Raw genomic sequence first — 8,132 nt, 5'->3', positions numbered from 1 at the left:
TTCCCAGGCCATAAGACTGAGCCCCCTGTGTTGACCCCATATTGCGCTTAGTGTAGTTATGCATTTTATTTGTTGTTTTATTCATTTATTTACCATTTATTTTATTGACTGGTATTACACATAGAATATTTATTACATTTATTACATGGGATATAGGTTTTCCTATGTATGAAACTTCACACCTGACACCCAGATGCTCACAGAAAAGGAAAACTTGTGTCACCAGTGCTTCTTACTCCATGATTCAATGTTTGTGAGTGCTGGCATCTGAACTCAAAGCCTACAAGGCTCAATTCATGAATGGGTGAGTGTCAGCACGGCCAGCCTGGGCCATATGGAGCTAACAAGCAGTTCCCAGCACCTGAGATCGAGCCCCAGGGGTTAACAAAATAAGATAGATTGACATGCGAATGGTAGTACACAAATAAATATAGATCTTTATAGAGTGCCAGAGATGTTTATACATTCTTCAGTTATATAGACTACATTTTTAACAATTCTTGGGTATTTATTATGCCCCCATGTAATTAATATTATTGTGTACATCCTTAATGAATTATTAATTTAATCAACCACTGTCACAAAACTATTCCATCCATGTAATTAATTGTATTCTTTTAATGTGTCAAAATATTCATTAAAATCCATCAGCCTCCTAAAATCACTAATTTTATAGTAGTATCATTCAGGAACAACTAATTTAATCTTGACATTCATAATCTTCCATCAGTACTCCTATGAATAGGAATGAGACTCTTAGGATCTCCCACCATTGGTAGGGGTCAGGACTGGGTCTCGACCACAGGGCCTATGTTGCCGTGTTGACCTGTGGCTTGCCTGGTAGCCCACCAGCCTTCAGCAATGTCAGGTTACAAAACTTTTCAGCAATGTCATTCAGACCTAAGATGGTCACCTTGCAAAAAAACCAAATTTAAAACAGACAGCCATGTGCAAGTTTCCAGATTTTTATCTGTGTCGCTTTATTTATATTTTTCCTGTAAATCTTTGGGGCCCAGGAACCCAGGTTCGGCTGTGGGTCCAGTGGTTGCACCCCAGCCTAAAGCGATCGAAGCTGAGGCAGAGTTGCAACAACCTGAGTTCAAGCCCTGTGCTTGACAAACTAAAAATAAAAAAATAAATAAATTCATTAAAAATATTTTAAAAATTATGAGGCTCCTTGGCTTGGAATTCATGCCATTTTTTCTGCCAGGCCTGGGAATTGAATTCAGAGTCTGGGTAAATCTGCAACATTGTCGGGGAAGGGGAAGCTCACCATGCTGGAAGACAAGAAAGTCAGGCCTGTTCCCAGGGACTGAATTCAAGTCTTAACACTCAAAAAATAATATTCATATACATTTTAAATACATGATTTATATTTGCATACATATGTTTAGTTATATTGCAGTTAGTGTAGTTATTCATTTTATTTTATTTTTATGTATTTCTTATGTATTTTAGTGAGTATGATTACACATATAACATTTTTTACATCCTATTACATAGGACATAAATTTGCCTATGTATTAAACATCAATCCTGAGATGCAGGAATTTTGACACCCATAAGGAAAACAAGTGGGACAATTGGCTTCTTCCACCAGGATTAAGTTTTTGACAGTTCTGTGATTTGAACTCTGGCCCTAGAAGGCCAACTTCATGAATGGGACAATGTTAGCACAACAGTCTGATGCAAATGAAGTTGTTGGGCAAATTTGAGGACCTGAGATCAAGCCCTAGGAGTGGCCAATATGTAAAATGATAGATATATAGATTGCATTGTATGTATTTACATATGAATATGCATCTATAAATAAATGTATACAGAGAGAGACAGACATTTATGTAGATTCTAGTGTATAACTCTATATAAAGTGATGTCTATATCTTATTTTTATATATTATATTACTACCAATTATATATTCTATTACTACCAATTATTTGGTCTAAAATTATGCCTCCATTAATTAATCACGGTAGAAGACTTAGTAAGTTATTAATTAAATTAATCAATGACATATATTTATGCATACAATATTATACTAGAAAGACTAGCTAAATAGTAATTCAATTTGTACATGTCAAACATTCTATTAATGTTCCTATAGATAGGAACGAGTTTCCTAGGATCTTCAGCTGTGTGTAGGTGGCATTCCGAGGATCGAACTCACAGCCTAGGTATCTGGGTGGGGTTCAGGCTTCACCAACAACCCGTGAGCCTTTGGCCATGGAAGGTCACATACAATTTTCAAGCCGAGTCATTGAGACCCATCGTGGTCACAGTGCAAAGGAAACAAAAGTAAAACGGTTGTGTAAAACTTGTTTGTTTTTTCCTCCTCCATTGTTTTTGGTTGATGTATTTTTGCCAGCGCTGGGAGTTGAACTGGGGTCCTAGGATGACTGGATCATCTGTGGCTGTAAATGCTGCAAACCAGCCTAGGGTAATCATGGGTTAAGACACAATACGGTGCTTCCTTGAGAAAAAGGAACTCAGGGACAGTGCCGAGGGTCACAGTTCAAGCCTCAGGACCTGCCTCAAAAATAGAGCCAGTAACTCCATGTGTCTGTGTATGTATGCATGTATTTCTATCACTGAACATCTAGAGTTGCTATGAAAAAAGGTTTGAATAGAATGATTTCATAGCACAGAGAGTGCTTTCAAGACAGTGCATGTTCTGGGGCTCCCCTCACTGTTCCCAGAGTAGCCTGAGGGCTTCTGTGCACCCCATGCTGCTGGAGGAAGTCTGCCTCATTGTTGGAACAGGCAGACAAAAGGCCTCACTCTTGAACAGCTATGTAACAAACAATTCATCCGGAGCAATTAGTGAGGATGAGCAATGAGTGAGGATGAGGCAGACTCTGAAGGCCAGGAGGAAAAGGCCTCTTTGTACCCCAAGCTATGTTTCTCCCCAGTGCTCTGTTTTGACAGGAATCCTTCATTTGTACTGCTTTTCGGGGCCTTCCATGGTCCCTGCACTCATCCTGTCTTTGTTAGACTATGTTCCAGTGTTGAAACAAACTACTACAATTAATTCAAGGGTCCTTCTGGCAGAAAACAAGCCAGATAAACCTAATGAAAAGATTCCTAATTGGCAAAGGTGCCTCCCTAGTTTTCTGGATGCTTGCTAAATCTAAGCACTTGTGCAAAATCACAATGCTTTCTGTCATCTAGTACTGGTGAATCTCATCAGGTTTTGAAACCTTTGCCCTCTCTTAGTTGGGCTCTGGGTGTTTCTATTTTGGGGTTGAACACAGGGCCAGGGTGCTGACCATAAGCTGAGAGCAGAATCTCTTTTCTTTACCATTTAGTGTCACAGCTTCACTTATGGTATCTGTGTGTGTGTGTGTGTGTGTGTGTGTATGTGCATGTGTGTGCAAAAACCAGTCCTGGAGCTTGAACTCAGTACCTCAGCTCTGTACCTGAGTTTCTCCTGTACAAGCATAGTGCATTACCACTTGAGCCACAGAACCACTTTAGGCTTTTTTTTCCTAGGGATGTAGTACTGAGGATTCAAACCCAGGGTTTCATACATGCAAAACACTATACCCCTAAGACACATTCCCAGCACTTCACTTCAGGTTTCTTTCTTTCTCTTCTTGTAGTTGGAGGAGTTGAAGTCTGGGACTGGGTGCTCAAGTCTAGCACTCTACGACTTGAGCTACAGCACACCTTCAGGCTTTCTGGTGGTTCACTGGAGATAAGCATCTCAAGGAATCTCCTGCCCAGGCTGGCTTTGGACTGTGATCCTCAGCTCTCAGGATCCTGAGTAGCTAGGATGACAGGCATGAGTCACCGGTGCCCAGCTTCCACTTCAAGTTTCTAAGTGGTGAATAGGAGATAATATTCTCATGGGACCTTTTGTGTCTAGGATAGCTTGGAACCCAGATCCTCAGCTTCATGAGAAGGCAGGATGACAGACCTCAGCTAAAGACACACTTTGCTGCAAGGGGGTACTTAGCTCTGCAGTAGAGTGCTAGCCATGAGCCCAAGAGGAAAGTCAGTGCCTAGACTCTAAGTTGAATGTTCATGATGGAGAAAACTAAACTGCAAGAGACAAGTCACTAGAGTTCAGTACATACATAAATTTGGCCCTGCCTTGGGGACATATCTGAGCTTCAACTTTCTCATCAGCACAATCATCTTACTTGTGGAGCTCTAACAAGGACCAGATGAAAGAATAAACCCCGTGAAGGGCTCATAGCATAGCACCCTGTGAAGGACTCGCACACAGCAACCCGTGAAGGACTCAGCACCCAGCATGCCAGGAAGGGCTCATCACATAGCTGTATCCCACAAGCTGTCATTAGAATTCGGGTGCTTTCATCAGAATCACATTCTTTCAGAAACACATCACAAACCACACAAGTTCACATCTAACGGTTTAGAGGGGTGATTAATGGGGGGGAGGGTTGTCAGTTTGGGGGATTTCACTCATAGGTTGGGGGTACTGTCCTAAGACCTTTTCCTCAAGGCTAGAGATCTACAACTTTGAGCCACAGCTCAGAGTCTCGCATACTTCCTACCAGGGCTGAGTTTTCAACCCACCATTGTCAGATCTCATCCCCTGAGCACCTAGTGGTGAGCCAGCAACATCTGGCTAAATAGAGTTGGTTTGCAGCGGTTGACCTTTGGCTGTCTGTTTAGATGGCAGCCATGAGCTTCAGTCCCTCGGTTTGCTCTGTTATGAGGTATTTGAAGTCCTGGCCTTCTATCGTTGCAGTCAGAACGTTCTAACTTGTTTTTTTTTTTTGTTTTTTTTTTTGGTGCTTGAGTGACAGCACCACTTCTGGCTTTTCTGTGCATGTGATAGTGTGGAAACGAACACAGGGCTTCATACATACTAGGCGAGCACTCTACCACTGAGCCCCAGGAGTGACAAGTGTAGACTTAGATAGGTAGATTGTTTTATATATACATATATATGCATAAAACAAGAGGGAGATATCTGTATATTATTAAATTATATATACCATATTACTACCAATTATCGATAAATTATTTCTTCCTTTAAGTATCATGGTTAAATACATAATAAAGTATTTATTGAAAATTAGTCAATGTACTATGATTATTGTGTATAATTTTAATATAATCATAGACTAAATACTAATGTAATTGTTACTTTTACAGCATTCCATTCATATGGATGTCTATCGGAATGTGTTTCTTAAGATCTCCTGCCATTTGTAGGTAGTGGTCCCGGGATCCGAATCCCAGACCTAGGTTGCTGGTTTAGGCAGTGACTTCCCTGATAGCCCACCAAACTTCAACTGTGCAAGGTCATGTACACTTTTCGGGTCCTGTCATTTAGACCCAGGATGGTCACAATGCAAAGGAAAAAAAAAACATGTAAAACCGCCTTCTGGAACTTCCCAGTTTCAGTTTCATACTTCTCCTTTTTTTCCCCATCGTTTTTTTTTTTTTTTGTCTGTTGTGGGGCCAGAAGTCTGGGTCTGGGCGCTGTCCCTCAAATCTTCAGCTCAAGGCTATTGTTGTACCACTTGAGCCATAGCACCACTTCTGGCTTATTTCTGCTTATGTGGTACTGTGGAATCAAACCCAGGGCCTTATGCATGCAAGGCAAGCACTCTACTATTGAGCCACCTTCCCAGCCCTTCACCTTTTTTTTTTTTTTTGCCAGTCCCGAGATTTAAACTTGGGTCCTGGTAGATCAGGATGGGCTGTGGGTTCAGAGGTTGCACCCCAGCCTAGGATGATCAAAGCTGAGGCAGAGTTGCTACGAGCTGAGTTCAAGCCCCGGGCCTGGCCAAAAAAAAATAAGGCCCTGTGTTGGAATTTGCACCATTTTTCTGACAGGCCTGGGATTTGAACTCAGGGTCTGGGTAACTCTGTGGCACTGTGTGGGAAAGGAAGCTCACGATCATTGAAAACAAGAAATTCAGACAAATATCCAGGGCCGAATTCAAGCCACAGCACTGGAAAAATAATATTCATGTATGAGATCTTTTTACGTACATGGGTTTACCCCGTATGACATTTATTACCCTTATTTATTTATTCTTTATTTTATTATTTTTACATATATAATATTTATTTCATTTATTACATCTTATTACATGGATATATTTGCACATGGATTTTACATCATACTGAGACCTAGAACTTTTACAGAGAAGGAAAAAAATATGTCAAAATTGGCTTCTTACTCCACCTATAAACTTTTGGCCATGCTGGGATATGAACTCACAGCCCACAATGCTAAATTTATGAAAGTGTCAGGAAGCTTTCATTTGTGTCACCTCCTGTGGCAGGCCAAGTTCCCTGCACTTATCCTGTCTTTGTTAGATTACGTTCCAGTGTTGAAATAACCTGCTACAATTAATTCATGGGTCTTTCTGTCAGACAATAAGGGAGCTGAAACTAATGAAAAGATTCTTAATTGGCAATGGTGCCTCCCTAGGTTTCTAGAAGCTTGCTAAATCTAAGCACTTGTGCAAAATCCCAAAGTTTCCTGTCATCTAGGGCTGGTGAAGTGCATCAGATTTTGAAACTTTTGACCTATCCTTTTTGAGCCCTGGATGGCTAAGTTTTGGGGTTGAACACAGGGCTAGGGGGCTGACCATGAGCTCAGAAAAGAAGTTCATTGCTTTACCACCATTTGGTGTCACAGCTTCACTTCTGGTATCTGTGTGTGTGTGTGTGTGTGTGTGTGTGTGTGTGTGTGTGTGCATACACTTGTCCTGGAACTTGACCTCAGGACCTGAGCATGGTTCCTGAGTTTCTCCTGTACAAGGATAGCACTCTACAACTTGAGCCACAGGGCCACTTTAGGCTTTTTTTCTAGCGATGTGGTACTGAGGATTCAAATCCAGGGATTCATACATGCAAACACTCTAACCCTTCCTCTTTAGGTTTCTTTGTTTCTTTTCTTTTCTTGTAAGTTGGAAGAGTTGAAATCTAGGCCTGGGTGCTGTCTATCCTGGAGCTCTTCAGCTAAAACCAAACGCTCTACCACTTGAGCTACAGCACCCCTTCAGGTTTTTGGTGGGTCACTGAAGAGAATTGTCCATAACAAGGAATTTCCTGCCCAGGCTGGCTTTGGACCATGATCCTCAGCTCTCAGGCTCCTGAGTAGTTAGGATGACAGGCATTAGTCACTGGTGCCCAGCTTCCATTTCAAGTTTCTAAGTGGTGAATAGGAGATTATAGTCTCATGGGAACTTTTGTATCTGGGATAGTTTGGAACCCACATCTTCACATCTCAGTTTCTTGAGTAGGCAGGGTGACAGACCTCAGCTACAGACACCTAGATCGTAACTCTCTGTTGCAAGGAGCCACGGGGGATGCACTGAAAATTTGGGGGTACTGTTCTAAGATCTTTTGCTCAAGGCTAGAGCTCTACTACTGTGAACCACAGCTCAGAGTTTCACAGATCAGCCCCGGAGTATCTTGGATGACAGTGGTGAGTGAACCAGCAGCTTCTGGTTCTGTGGAGCTGGGTTGCAGTGGTTTGCCTCTGTCTAAGTCAGGTAAGATGGCAGCTGCAAGCACCAGACTCCATGCTTGTTCTGTGATGAGGTATTTGTTTTAGTACTATGCTTATATTGTTGCAGTCAGAACATTCTATTTTATTTTAATTTGGTGCCAGTCCTGGGTCTTGGGAAAGGGTCTAGACACAGTCTTGAAGATTTTATGCTCAAAGCGAGTGCTCAACTGCTTAAGCGACAGCACGACTTCTAGATTTTTCTGTGCACAAGGTAGTGAGGAATCGAACCCAGGGCTTTGTACTTAGTAGGCGAGCAATCCACAAATGAGCCCCATGACTGACAAGTGTATGAACACATAAATATGTAGATGGGTAGATAAATAGATTTATATGTATCAAACAAGAGAGAGGTGTCTGTATACTAGGAAATTGCATATAAAATATTACTACCGATTATTGGCATTTACATTATTCCTTCCTTTTTTAGTAACATGATTGAATAAATAATAAAGTGTTAATTGAAAATTAGTCAATGTAGTATAATTGTTGTGTATAATTTCATATAATCATACACTAACTCCTAATTTAATTGTTACTTTTTTTCTTTTATTTTAAATTGTGAAAATACTGTACAGAGGGGATACAATTATATGGGCAAGACAATGAGTACATTTCTTATCAGGCATC

Source organism: Dipodomys spectabilis, unplaced genomic scaffold (assembly GCF_019054845.1).
Source record: "Dipodomys spectabilis isolate Male_0828 unplaced genomic scaffold, ASM1905484v1 ptg000300l, whole genome shotgun sequence".
NCBI lineage: Eukaryota > Metazoa > Chordata > Mammalia > Rodentia > Heteromyidae > Dipodomys > Dipodomys spectabilis.
This window is presented reverse-complemented; position numbering follows the sequence as displayed.